This window comes from Sinohyriopsis cumingii, chromosome 3, assembly GCF_028554795.1.
Source record: "Sinohyriopsis cumingii isolate HCF-2022 chromosome 3, ASM2855479v2, whole genome shotgun sequence".
NCBI lineage: Eukaryota > Metazoa > Mollusca > Bivalvia > Unionida > Unionidae > Sinohyriopsis > Sinohyriopsis cumingii.
In genome coordinates, this window is record NC_142963.1 from 11,696,495 (window position 1) to 11,711,123 (window position 14,629).

Consider the following 14,629-nt stretch of genomic DNA (forward strand, 5'->3'; position numbering starts at 1 on the left):
CTGCTTCTTGGGTATGTTATTTTGTCAGCATATTACATTATTTTGTCAGCATATTATGTTATTTTGTCAGCATATTATATTATTTTGTCAGAATATTATGTTATTTTGTCAGCATATTATAAACCAGATATATGTTACCTGCAATCATTCACTATTCTATATTCACATCTCATGGTAGGTAACAGTAAAAAAAGTAATCAAGTTAGTAATTAATTAACATGTTCTGTTTTTTTGCAAGCCTCCAATCCATGACTGTTAATGAGACAACTCTGTCCTTCATGTGACATATCCATCAGATGCAAATCAGTTAACTTGGTATAACATTTTAATTATGACCAAGTTAAGATACATTTTTTGTGCAAACATACTGACTATGACATTTAATATAATCTCACTTTCACATGATCTCATCGTCATAGGCAATTTGGTTAACTCCTTCATAGTGTTGTAATTTGGTTAGCTGCCAATTATAATGTTGAAAACCATCATCATAGTCAGGCAATTTGGTTAACTCCTTCATAGTGTTGTAATTTGGTTAGCTGCCAGTTATAATGTTGAAAACCATCATGATAGTCAGGCAATTTGGTTAACTCCTTCATAGTGTTGTAATTTGGTTAGCTGCCAGTTATAATGTTGAAAACCATCATCATAGTCAGGCAATTTGGTTAACTCCTTCATAGTGTTGTAATTTGTTTAGCTGCCAATTATAATGTTGAAAATGTTTTTCTGGCTTCAGTTACAATTTTAGCCCTCTTTCATTCCATTTTCTATGTTCAGATAAGCACTGCAATTTTATTATTAGAAATATTTTACCTGGATGTAAAGACCATTTTAGTTTTTCATACATTTATTTTAAGCAGGATCTTTTATGCTTTTTAGAGATGTACTGATCATGAACACTCTAGATTTTGACTGTATATATGTATTGGTCATAAACACTCTAGATTTTGGACTATACATGTATTGGTCATAAACACTCTAGATTTTGGACTATATATGTATTGGTCATAAACACTCTAGATTTTAACTGTATATGTATTGGTCATAAACACTGTAGATTTTGGACTATATATGTATTGATCATAGACACTATAGATTTTGGACTATATATATGTATTGATCATAAACACTCTAGATTTTGGACTATATATATGTATTGGTCATAAACACTCTAGATTTTGACAGTATATGTATTGATCATAAACACTCTAGATTTTGGACTATATATATGTATTGGTCATAAACACTCTAGATTTTGACAGTATATGTATTGGTCATAAACACTCTAGATTTTGACAGTATATGTATTGGTCATAAACACTCTAGATTTTGGACTATATATGTATTAATCATAACCACTCTAGATTTTGGACTATATATATGTATTGATCATGAACACTCTAGATTTTGACAGTATATGTATTGGTCATAAACACTCTAGATTTTGACAGTATATGTATTGATCATAAACACTCTAGATTTTGACAGTATATGTATTGATCATAAACACTCTAGATTTTGACAGTATATGTATTGATCATAAACACTCTAGATTTTGACAGCATATGTATTGGTCATAAACACTCTAGATTTTGGACTATATATGTATTAATCATAACCACTCTAGATTTTGGACTATATATATGTATTGATCATGAACACTCTAGATTTTGACAGTATATGTATTGGTCATAAACACTCTAGATTTTGACTAGATGCTGAAATATTGCAAGTAAAATGATCTGCTGCAAATATCCACAAAGGTCAGAGGGGGGGAAAAAGAATTTTATTTTTCCATGAGATCTGAATTTTGAGATTATCTAAAATTCCAAGATATTTTTCATAAAGATATATTACATGTATGCTTATTTAATTTTTTTGCTTATTTGAAGTTGCTGAGATATTTTTTGTTGAAATAAAAGGTTTACTTTTATTTTGTTTCAAGTATGTCTATTTTATTATCATGTTTTTATCATAAAACATTGGGTTTTTTCACTAGAATCTCATATGCATATATTGTTAAAGTTATAAACTCTAATGACAGAAAATGTAACATTATATCTAGAATATACCAATCACTTTGAGCAGCTTTTGCTATATTATGGTACATTTCTGCCTTGACAGAACTGAGCACCATGGTATTTATTTTTCATACCCATCATTCCATCCATCCCTGTTTATTCATCTGTCCTTTATTGACACTTTATTTTTCACTCTTATTCAATTTGAAATAAATTATTCACGTTTGTACACTTATATATCTTCAGTAGTGGATGTCCATTACCACATTTAAAGAGAATGTTTGCATAATTTTCATTTTTACATAATATTTTTACAGAAAATGACTTAGCTTTCAATTCATCATTAAATGTTATGAGGTTTTTGTTAATTACTGTAAAATGAATTGTAGTGAAGTTGTAGCACTGTAAAGATATTAACAATTTAACCTTTTTTTTATTGTAACTTAGCCAAAATGTAAACATTGGTACGTGTACAGTTGTTCCAGGTGTTATAAACAAAGCAGCACCTGCATCGTTGAAAACAAATAATTTTAGCATTTACACGTAGTGAGAAGCACATGAATGAATTTTATTACTTGGAAGAAACTTGATTTCACAAAAAATATTCAAGATTATTTGAGAGAGTGGTGAGACTTGTTACAGATACCGTAACTTTAGGGTGTAATAATTTTCTTGACCTCAGAGTGTGACAGTCATGTCTGTTTAGGATGTGACAAATATGTTGTTGCTACAAAGTGTCACAAGTATTATGTATGCGATCACATCTTTTAAGGCCATTGTCACATATCAAGTATATATACTGGCATTTGTGGGTTAGTGGCATTAGGCATTTTCAGGTTGAAGGTGAACTTGGTGGCTTGAGGATGTGCACAATAAAGCAATGAAAGTCTGTGATACTAACATCAAAACAAAACTAGTAACACCTTACTTCCATCCCTTTCTGATGTAGAATGGGTATGATGAACCCTCCAATATGTCATTAGATTTGACTGATGAGACAGGAACTGCAGTATCTCAGTGGTTAGCGAGCTGGACTCTTGATTGAAAGGCTGTGGGTTTGAATCCTCCCATTGAATCTGTCTGGTTTGGCTAATATGTTGCATCCTTGGGCAGTGCAGTTTACTCCTGTTGCCTAAGGACTAAATAATCTTATGTTGGTGTGCTGGAAATGACAAACCAATCTCTGTCATGTGTCTAAAACATCTTAGGCAGTAAACAAATTGTTGAATTTGCTTCTTTTTTTGTTTTGTATTTTCCAGCTGCTTTCATGAATTTCTCATGTAATGAACACCAGTAGATTGCAGAGATATATGGTCTGATTATTCAAGACAGATATGTGTATGCAAAATTTATATTTTTGTAATTTCCATTTTATGATAAGAAAAATATTTTATACTTGTGCTGAAATATTCAAAGAAATATTGCTGAGTAACATTTGCTCAACTTTTTTATATATAACTTTTACTATATTGTGCTTTTTAAAAATATTTTTTTTACTTCTGGAGATACATATTATATATTCATTATAACAGAGTTATGTCTTCCCAAGTTCAGTACTAACTCATAATATCAAATATTGTCTTGTTGTCTACATTGTCATTACTGTTATGTACTTCATTGTTTTTTTACTTACTGACGTAAAAAATGGTTGTGATACTTATGTAGAATTATAGTTATAGTTATATAGAGAGAGAGAGAGAGAGAGAGAGAGAAACAGGTTTGCATATGACTGATCATTCATAGACATTATTTTATCATATTGACTTTATAGTTTTAAGGGACATTTTCAATACATCAAAATTTTTAACTGTGTTACCTTTATTGTTGGGGGTGTGCTTATATTAATTGCCATATGTTATTTCTCAATTATACTTCTTTGATAATGACAGGTTGTCAAAATGTTTTACAAATATAAATTAGATTCCAATGTATTTATTTGTTCATGTAGAATTGGAGAAAGTTATTTCAGATTCACAAATATTTGTTTGATACTAGAGAGGCAATTTATGGAGGCAGTAAAAATGTATGCCATAGCATTTGGAAGTGATCTTAAGTCCCCACTATGAAATGTTATGTATATGTTTACAGTTAAGTTTTGTTATTTTTATGCAGCTACAAATTGTTCATCCTATATATTTTATCATAATTATGACGAGCTCAGATTTCATGTTTTCCCATTCTGTGTTTTGCAAAGTATTGGGAGGTAATTACATGATGGCACTGAAAGCAACCTATTTAAATATTCTCCTACTAAAAAGTCACTAGGCTACCTATTAGACTGCGAGGGACAAATGTACAGTCTGTAAGATTTGGAGACTAAAAACTTTTTTAATGCCATGCCCATTGTGTTTAGGTTGTTTCTCTTAAACAATTGTAAGATTTCTATTTAGAGCCAGTACAGTCTTGAATTGGATTTCCTGTCATGATTATCAATATTTGTTTTTTGATCTTGTGTAGTTTGACACTGTCAAGGCTATAGTATGTAGTAGCATCTCATTTACCCAAATCCAAACATTTGGATTATTGGTTGATTCAAATTGCAAATAAATCTTCTAACTAGTTCATCCATTCCGGTTTGTCCAAGAATTGTAACTCAAGATATATCAGTCAAATTTGGTACATTTCTTAGACTATTGGTTTAACTCAAGGTATATCAGTCAAATTTAGTACACTTCTTAGACCATTGGTCTGACTCTCAAGATATCTTAAATTTATTAGACTGACTATTGGTCTGACTTGGAAGACATTTTAGTCAAATTTAGTAGACATTAGACTATTGGTCTAACTTGGAAGACATTTTAGTCAAATTTAATACACATATTAGACTATTGATTCATCTCTCAAGATATCTTAGTAAAATTTAGTACTCATTTTAAACTATTGGTCTAACTCAAAATATTTCAAGTTTAGTACACATATTGGACTGCAGGTCAAGCTATGTCTTTTGCTATGTACCGTTCTTCTGTTTCAATATTTTTAATGTTTTTCTGCTTATCTATCTATTATTCACACTTTAGTTTCCTGGGTAAAACTCCAAAACCATTTAAGATGTCTCTGAAATTTGGTACACATATTGTACTAGTGGTTGCTGTTCACAAGATGTCTTTGAAATTTGTTACACATGTTAAACTAGTGGTTGCTATTCACAATTCTTCAGTATTCAGGTGTTTTCCTTGCTTGTTCTATTTGTCCATCATTCACTTACATTTCCAGAGCAGATCATTTGTAAATCTCTATAAAACTTTTTACACATACATGTATTAGACCAATGGTCTAGATGTGCATTTTTAAAAGTAGGAATTTGTTGCAATCAGAATTTAGTTTTTGACCATCTGTCCTTCCATCATTCAAAATTTGACCAGAAAACGATCCAGCTTATCCCTGTGACACTTGGTATATATATATAATCAAGCTTGTGATCTTGCTGTGCCACCTGCTATTGAGAAATCATCAGTGTCATTATCTTTTACATTTTTTCCGTCTGACTGACCAGAATGTGCAACCACCATGGATTTCGTTTCTGGAATAGAAATCCAAATCGTTTCAGTATGTCCATTTGAAACTTTCTATGCATCTCAGATTCATAGTCAAGATGTGCATTTGCATTGTGGAATAATGTGAAAATAATACACACAACAGTATATGCTGATATGTACTTTTATTGATTCTGATATACTCAAGTGTCATTAATCAATTTGACACAAATTAATAAAATCCGCTCAAGTATCATTAATCAATTTGACACAAATTAATAAAATCCACTCAAGTATCATTAATCAATTTGACACAAATTAATAAAATCCACTCAAGTATCATTAATCAGTTGAGTGGATTTTATTAATTTGTGTCAAACTGATTAATGATACTTGAGTGGATTTTATTAATTTGTGTCAGATTGATTAATGACACTTGAGTGTTTCAGAAGCAATAAAAGTATCATTAATCTTTGACACAATAAAATCCACTCAAGTATCATTAATCAGTTTGACAAAAATTAATAAAATCTACTCAAGTATCATTAATCAATTTGACAAATTTTTTTTAAAAAAATCTTCTCAAGTATCATTAATCAATTTGACCCATATCAATAAAGTCAACACACATGGTGTCTCTCAGCTCCAAATACACTTTGTAAATGTGAACTTCTTATGTATGAAATCTTCGTCAGATCGTTCTGCCTGCTAACAGCCATTTTGCTAGGGTTGGGGATGACTATATTTTTTTTGTTTTCAATGCCACAAGTACTGTACCCGTTTTTATGAACTTTGCAATATCAAGATAACACTGTCACTGTGTGCATAATTTTATTCCATGATACCAGTTTCATTTATAGAGTGCATAGTATCTTTGTACCTAACTAAACAGCTAAGATTTTATATTTGTGTACATTCAGGAATGTATGTAGCTCTTAATAAGTACCAAGAATTCTTACAACGTTTCTTGTGGAAATCATATTTTTTGTTACATTTCTTTCTGTTCCCAGCTGAATAAGCATGATAAAATGTAGTAGTCACTGTCTTGACAGTGCCAGCTACTGCTGCATGAGTGTTAATAATGTTAAATGCTTTGTGCTAATGTTGTTGACAGTGCCAGCTGCATGAGTGTTAATAATGTTAAATGCTTTGTGCTAATGTTGTTGACAGTGCCAGCTGCACGAGTGTTAATAATGTTAAATGCTTTGTGCTAATGTTGTTGACAGTGTCAGCTGCATGAGTGTTAATAATGTTGAATGCTTTTTGTTAATAATGTTAAATGCTTTGTGCTAATGTTGTTGACAGTCTTCTACATCATTTGCTGCCTTCAAGTGAAACTATCTTTTTGCTGTGATTATGAATTATTATCATACTGTTTAAGCATCATGGTGAATAATGCTAAAGTTGCAATAATAGTTTTGAAAGTTTATGGTGTAAAATTTCAGACTGAGCTTGAGTTTGTGATTAAAATGTTTCAGAACATAGAGCATGCCCAAGTTTCATCAATTTAAGTGTTAAAGTTAAGTCTTGTCTCAAGGCATTTGATTGGTCAGTTTTAAATTAGACTTAAATTTCATAACATCAGATTGTTTGATTCCAGATTTTTGTTTAAGATCAGACTTATGTTCACATGGTGATATCCAGGTCTGGTCTCCTTGTTTACAAATCACTATCAAATTTATGTTTATCGGAATATGCCATTTTGAGCCATGCAAATTTAAGGTTAATTGAACAGTTTCATTGTATAAACATTCATATTTAGTGACACTACTGTACTGCCTTGGGCTGGTTGGTTGTCTTAGGGATTCATCAGTTATTTTTTAAATTGTGATAATTGAAAGTGCTAGAACACATGAGCTAAAGGGAGATAACTAACATGGAAACAATAGTGACATAGTTTCCCACACACACACAGATGGAATGCCAAAGCAAGTGCCAAGTTGTTGATGTGCAGTTGTTGGATCTCATGACTTATTTCTAATTCTTTTGTCTGGGCTTTTACAAAATCTAATCCATGTGTGTAGTGAAAATGCAAGGTAAAATAAGGTGTACCAAAATAGGAGTATCCTATTTCAATTGTTTATAATTGATCCCTTGATTATATGAAGGGGACATTTTCATGTTGTTAAATTGTTATTAATTGCCTTTTTTACAAAAAGTTGCATATTTAATTTTTTATGATTTTGCAATGTATATTGTTCATTATTTCATTGCCACAAGGTTGAATTTTCATAATTTTTCAGCAGATAAAAAAAAAAAACATGAAAACTAAACTCCATGACAATTTCCCCATAATAGTATTTGATACAAGTCTTAGAGTTAAAAGTTTATTTACTTAAAGATGTCAGAGAAATTTGCTTCATAATGGATTGCTGACATAAATTTACTTTTCAGTATTTATCCTTATCTTCTACCAAACTGCAGCTTTTGTTTTTGGAAGTGAACATATAAATAAATTTTTTGTAGTATTTATTGTAGTAAGTTCTTTGCAGTTGGTACACTGTATTTTCAAACGTAGGTTAGGAACTATTAGATCTAACAATTATATACATCATACATTGCACCTGCAACTGGTTACCAGAGCTTTTATTCAGTGGTCAATTGCCCATGAAGGCTGGTCATATATTACCAACATTTACCATGTACCACTGATATACATTTTAAGGTGACCTATCATGAAGAGGAATACCTTAGAAACAGTTCAACACAGTATTTAGAGCAAAAGGACTAACTGGTAATTTAGATTCAAAACCTGCCAGATAAACCTCTGGAAAAAAAACCTGGCATCAAAGAGTTTGGATAATAATTTACACATCTCCTTCATGCTTATTTATGTAGTGTTTGGATTAGTTTATAACACGAATTAAAATGGTCATTTGCTAAATACTGTATCACACATGTATATTTATACTAGATGCCCATTATTTAGTAGATGTTGCCCGCCATATAAGCCAAGGGTGACAACTCTTTGTGTTAGCATAAGATCTGAAAACGGGCCAATTGAATCTTTTCTTGATGATACCACTGTGCTGGCCTAAGTGGTTAGAGCATCTGCCTTAGATGCAGGAGATCACAGGTTCAAATCCCCAGCCGAGTCATACCAAAGACTTATAAAAATAGTACTAGCAGCAGCCTCACTTGGTGCTCAGCATTAAGAGGTTTAAGTTAGGACTGGTCAGCCTGTTGTCAGGATAATGTGACTGGGTGAGACATGATGATATCTGCAGCATGATGCCCCAGTGCTAGACAACAATATAAACTGCTACATTATAGTGATATGACTGGAAAATTGTTAAAGCTACATTAAAAATCCAAATCACAATTTCCTGTCTGAGCAGTGAAAAGCCCAAAGCCCATAACTGCATTAGTCTTGATCATTAATTGCATAAATTTTTATTTTATATTATGGATTATTTTTGTACAATTTCAAAACTGATTTTCATGACTTTATATTGAAGTATGTCCCATTAACTAATGTGTTAATCCATATATTTAATAAACAATATCCAGAAAACTTGATAGTGTTGCTTATTAACTTGACAAGTATCATGAGCTAGTAAATGGAAAGAATTCAGCAGACAAGTGATGACAAGCAATCTCATATCTGATAGGCATCAGGAACTCTCTCTTTCAGTGATTGAGACTGACACAAACCCTTGTTTTATTCTGAGAAAACCACAAGTTCTGTACTATAACAGTGTAGGAAGTTATATCAGGGGCGCAAGACACAAGTTCTGTATCATAACAGTGTAGGAAGTTAAATCAGGGATGAAAGACACATAATAGTGTAGGAAGTTAAATCAAGGATGCATGACACAAGCTCTGTACCATAACCGTGTAGGAAGTTAAATCAGGGATGCAAGACACAAGTTCTGTACTATAACAGTGTAGGAAGTTAAATCAGGGATGCAAGACACAAGTTCTGTACTATAACAGTGTAGGAATTTAAATCAGGGGTGCAAAACAAATACTTCTGCATATTGTCTGGTTTGATCACAGATATCTTTGCATTTTCTGATGTTTGCATTACAAACAATAGAAATGAATAAAAACATTAAATGATATTGCTTGGGTTGAAGTTTCTATGAAATGACCATAACCAGTGTCTATTGATTGGAAAGGCAATACATATATATATTGACCTTGCCTGTCTCAAAGCATGGCACTGTAATCTAGGATTATTTCATCAAACTTTGTTTAGATTAAACTGACTGTTGAACATTTGTTAACTTCCAGGCTATTCACATCCATCCATTTGTTCCTTATTTCATTTCTACACAATAACTCCAGTTCTTCGCCACCTACTGTAGCTTCGAATTTGGAGAAAGAAAGCACTATATTGATTATTGGGTTAAAGAATAAGGTCATTGTGACTTGAAGAATAGACAGGGTTTCTGCATGGTAGCATTAACTCTACACCACAAACATGGACCAAACTTGCTGTGTCAAAAAGTCAGAGGTCAATCACACTGTGATTAAAAAACAGTTTCTAAATACAATATCATACATCACAAACTTGGACCAGACTTTATCAAGCGTTTACCCTTGAGGTAGGAGTAGTAAACAAATAATTGTTGCTGGACAAATAATTTTTTTGTGCCAAGGTTCCTGTATCCCCACAGAAAAAAACAACACATTTTTAAAAAATTAAATTGGACAAGCCATACGTGAGGGTGTTTCAAAATCACTGGACCAGCACTAGAGCTATTTGAAATCATACTGAAAATCAAAGTCAACAATTTAGTAGACCAAGGTGCAGTTAAATAGTGTTGTTGACCCTTTTCCTTAACAAAATAACAAAAAACTAAACCAACAAGTATCATAAAATTTATCAAATAATTCTCAAATCTGCAAAAAGAAATATTAGGAGGAACTTACAGTATTGTGATTAAATCCCAAATAATCCTAAAAGTTCTACTGCAAGTCCAAAAGTATAGAATTCCAAGTCTTGAATTTGCTGACCTATTAATAGTCTTATGATATAATCCTGAATATCTTTGAAGGAATTAACAATAATCTCCAGATAGTGTTTTATCCAAAAATAAATGAGCACTTTGTAATTCTGGTGAATAATTTAAATAAGTAATACCTCTCAAATTATAATTGAACATGACTAAAATTGTTCCACAAAGGCTGATGATAAGATAGGAATAAATAATTTTGTTGATTATAACCTTTATATGAAACCTAAGACACAATAAGATTACCAGGATGTGGGTCATTTTCTCAGCAAATTCATAAGCAAATTCGTTTCTAGAACCTTCTAAGGTCACAAGGCTAAATTTTGAACTCAGATTCAATTAATCATCTATTTATAACTTAAAAGATATAAATCAGGTATGCACTAAAACTTGATCCTCAATCATGGGCAATGGTGAAGTACACAAATCAAACTAAATATACAGAACAGGTCACCAGTGGCTATGTCTGCTAGATTTTTCCAGTGCCATTGAAGCTTTCTGTGAATGCCAGATTTTGGTGCTTATGGGTACAGCAAGGTACTTTTTACCAAATATTTCACTCTATACTTGGGTCTGAACAATTAGTGTAAAATTGTTAGATCAGGCATATAAGGTACATGCAGATATAGTACAAAATATTTATTTCGTAAAATGTTTTTTATTATATACTTTGGTGTGAACCATTAGAAAAACTAAAATTGCTCAAGATATACTACTGCTGACAATACTACTTTAGAAATTATGTGCAAGGTTCCTTTCTAATATTTAAAAATATGTTGCACAACTACTCAGTCTTAATTGAAGAGAATTACGTAGCATTTCAGTTGTGAGACTATTGTTGTTATATAAATATTTCCCCTTCTAGATAAGTCTTGCAATTTTTGTCTTCTTCTTATTGCATTGATCACACCAGTGTTCTCAAATTGATTTATTCTTTCAAATGTAACAATAGTTTTGGTAATTGGTACGAGTCAAGATATTATGAAATCAAATCAGTGCCAAGGATATGAGTTGCATTATATATATTTAATTTGTATTGTTTCTTGGATTTTCTCCATGATAACACATTATGTATATCTGTACTTTGTACCTGACCTTTTGTCCAAAATCAAGTTAATTGTGTACTTGACCAGTGGCATTTATTTTGTAAATAAAATAATACATAGCTAATATTTCTCTATCATTGTGGATTAAATATTCAGATCATTATTAATAGTAAACATGTTTAACTCAGTTTGATTTAAAGATAGTCTTGATTCTGACCTTAAAAACTTTTACAATGGAAATTTCCCATTGACAGAGTATTTCCAGAAAAAGGGAAATATGACTTAGGTCAAGAAGAGGGGTAGATAATATTTTTTATGTTAAGATTATTCATTCTTACTTTACATACTGAATCAAAATAAACCTTATTGTTGTTACATTTAGGCTCTTTAAAACAGTAACAAGAAAAGACAGCAAGCTTTGTAAAATTTAACAAATAATTCATTTCCCTAGAAAAACAAGGTAAAAATGAGAAATAGAACTTATGGTTCTACAAATCAAATCCTAAAAATAATCCAAGAATTAAAAAATAGAAGTCCTAGTACTAAAAAGTCCTAATGAAATTGAGTTCGAATCCTAATGAAATCCAAAATGGAAGGCGATGACATATGCTGTGGTCAGTGTTCTCCTGTTGTGTCAACAGTTCTTTGTTGAATCACAAAAATTAATATTCCAGTGTTTGAATTCTGTGTAAATTTCTATAACTGTCTTTGTCCAAGAATTAATTTAGAGCACAAGTATTTCCAGGGAAAAATAATCTCTTAGAATCCAAATAATTTGAAGAAGAATTAAAAATTCAACTTAAACTGGTCACAACAAAACTCCTTTAAGTATCAATGGTATAAATTAAAAATAATTTAAATTAATTATTATAGAGAATTTATTATAATTAATTAATTATTATAGGGAAATAAATTATAGAGAATTTAGTCAGTCAGGCACTGACTGAATTGTCTATAAGAAACAGTTATAAACTAATTTAAGATGCAAAACAGATTCCCATATGAGGGTCACATGATCGTGTTTCTAGAACAACATATAAGCTTTTTACATGTCTAAAATCATGTACTTCCAATATGGCCTTGACTAAAACCAATGATTTTTACTCTGGGATTTTTTTTTTTAAATTTAAAAAAGTTGTTTACTTAGAACTGCCACTGTTTCTGAATCAAGGTCTGGAACTAGGTCAGCATAGATATAAAGTCTCTATAAAGTTGTTTACGTCAAAAATAAAAAAAAACCTGAGCTCTATTCCAGATAACTTTACAATAGCATGTAATGGAATAAAACAATATAAAACAAACATTTAAATTAAATCAAATATAAATTAAATCAAATATACATAACATTGTGTTAAGTTTTTAATTTGGGTGGAATTATTTATTCAAATTATTATTCACTGGAATTACAGAGTGCTCAATAATATTCCTGGACTAAAACATTATACGGCATTATAGCGAATGCAGAGGACATTTTGGATTATATTATTGTGATAAATCAAAAGACTTAACACATCACCAGTTTCCAGGCTCTTTGCGCATTAACACATTCGAGACTAAAGATACATCAACACATTCAATATCGGAACTTATTTAGAAATATCACTAGAATTCAATATGAACTTGTTATGGAACTTTTAGGACTATATTGGGATTTAATTCACGTTACTACTTTCTTTTTAAATTTTCAGTATGTGTTCTGTGAAAAAAATGATTTGCTGCATTTTACAACACTTGCTTGTTTTTGGTCTATTCTGTTACCTGTTTAAGACCATAAGATCACAAAAGAAGATTGGTCCAGGATATGAATTGCGCAAAACAATTTCAGAAAATTATGATTTTGAAATTTAAATTCACTTCATTTCAGAATTTTCTTCATCCCAATTTTTTTAATTTCACATATTTGCAAAATCTAAAGTGAAACCAATTTTTTTTCACAATGTTATCTAAAATGGAGAACTTTATTTTAAATCCTACCCGGGAAGTGATAGAGTCCTTGAAAAAGGATGACTTGCTTCAGCTTGCCAGACAATATCATCTTTCTGAGCCGAAGGCTTCTTCAACAAAGCAAGATATACACATATTTTGGTCTAATATTTAGAGAAATTTTGAGGTTAAACAAAATTTGGGGTCTGACTAGTAAGTCTCGATCTGGCACTGAAATCAAAGTAACAGAATTGAAATTAAAGATGGAAATAGAGTTAAAAAGCCTTCAGATTCAGAAAGAGGGAAGAGAGAGAGAGACAAATGTAGTTGCAATTGGACAAAGTGGAAAGAGAGAGAGAGACAAATGTAAATGAAAAAGAATTGAAGGAACAACATATGCAGAGAAAAAGAGTTAAAAAAGGAGAAATGCAAATTAAACTAAAACAATAAGAACTGACAAGTGGAAAGCACTCGTCCTTTGCATACATGTTCAGTTTTCATGTTACCAGAAATATTAGGTTAGTACCCCCTTTTACAGAAAAAGAATAACCATACCTTTATTGATGGACATAATAACCATACCTTTATTGACGAGTATAATAACCACACCTTTATTGATAGGCATAATAACCATACCTTTATTAATGGGTATAATAACCATACATTTATTGATAGGCATAATAACCATACCTTTATTGATGGGCATAATAACCATACCTTTATTGATAGATATAATAACTATACCTTTATTGATGGGTATAATAATCATACCTTTATTAATAGGCATAATAACCATACCTTTATTAATGGGTATAATAACCACACCTTTATTGATAGGCATAATAACCATACCTTTATTGATGGGTATAATAACCATACCTTTATTGATAGATATAATAACCATACCTTTATTGAACGGTATAATAACCATACCTTTATTGATGGGTATAATAACCACACCTTTATCGATAGGCATAATAACCTTACCTTTATTGATGGGTATAATAACCATACCTTTATTGATAGGCATAATAACCATACCTTTATTGATGGGTATAATAACCACACCTTTATCGATAGGCATAATAACCTTACCTTTATTGATGGGTATAATAACCATACCTTTATTGATAGATATAATAACCATACCTTTATTTATCGGTATAATAACCATACCTTTATTGATGGGTATAATAACCATACCT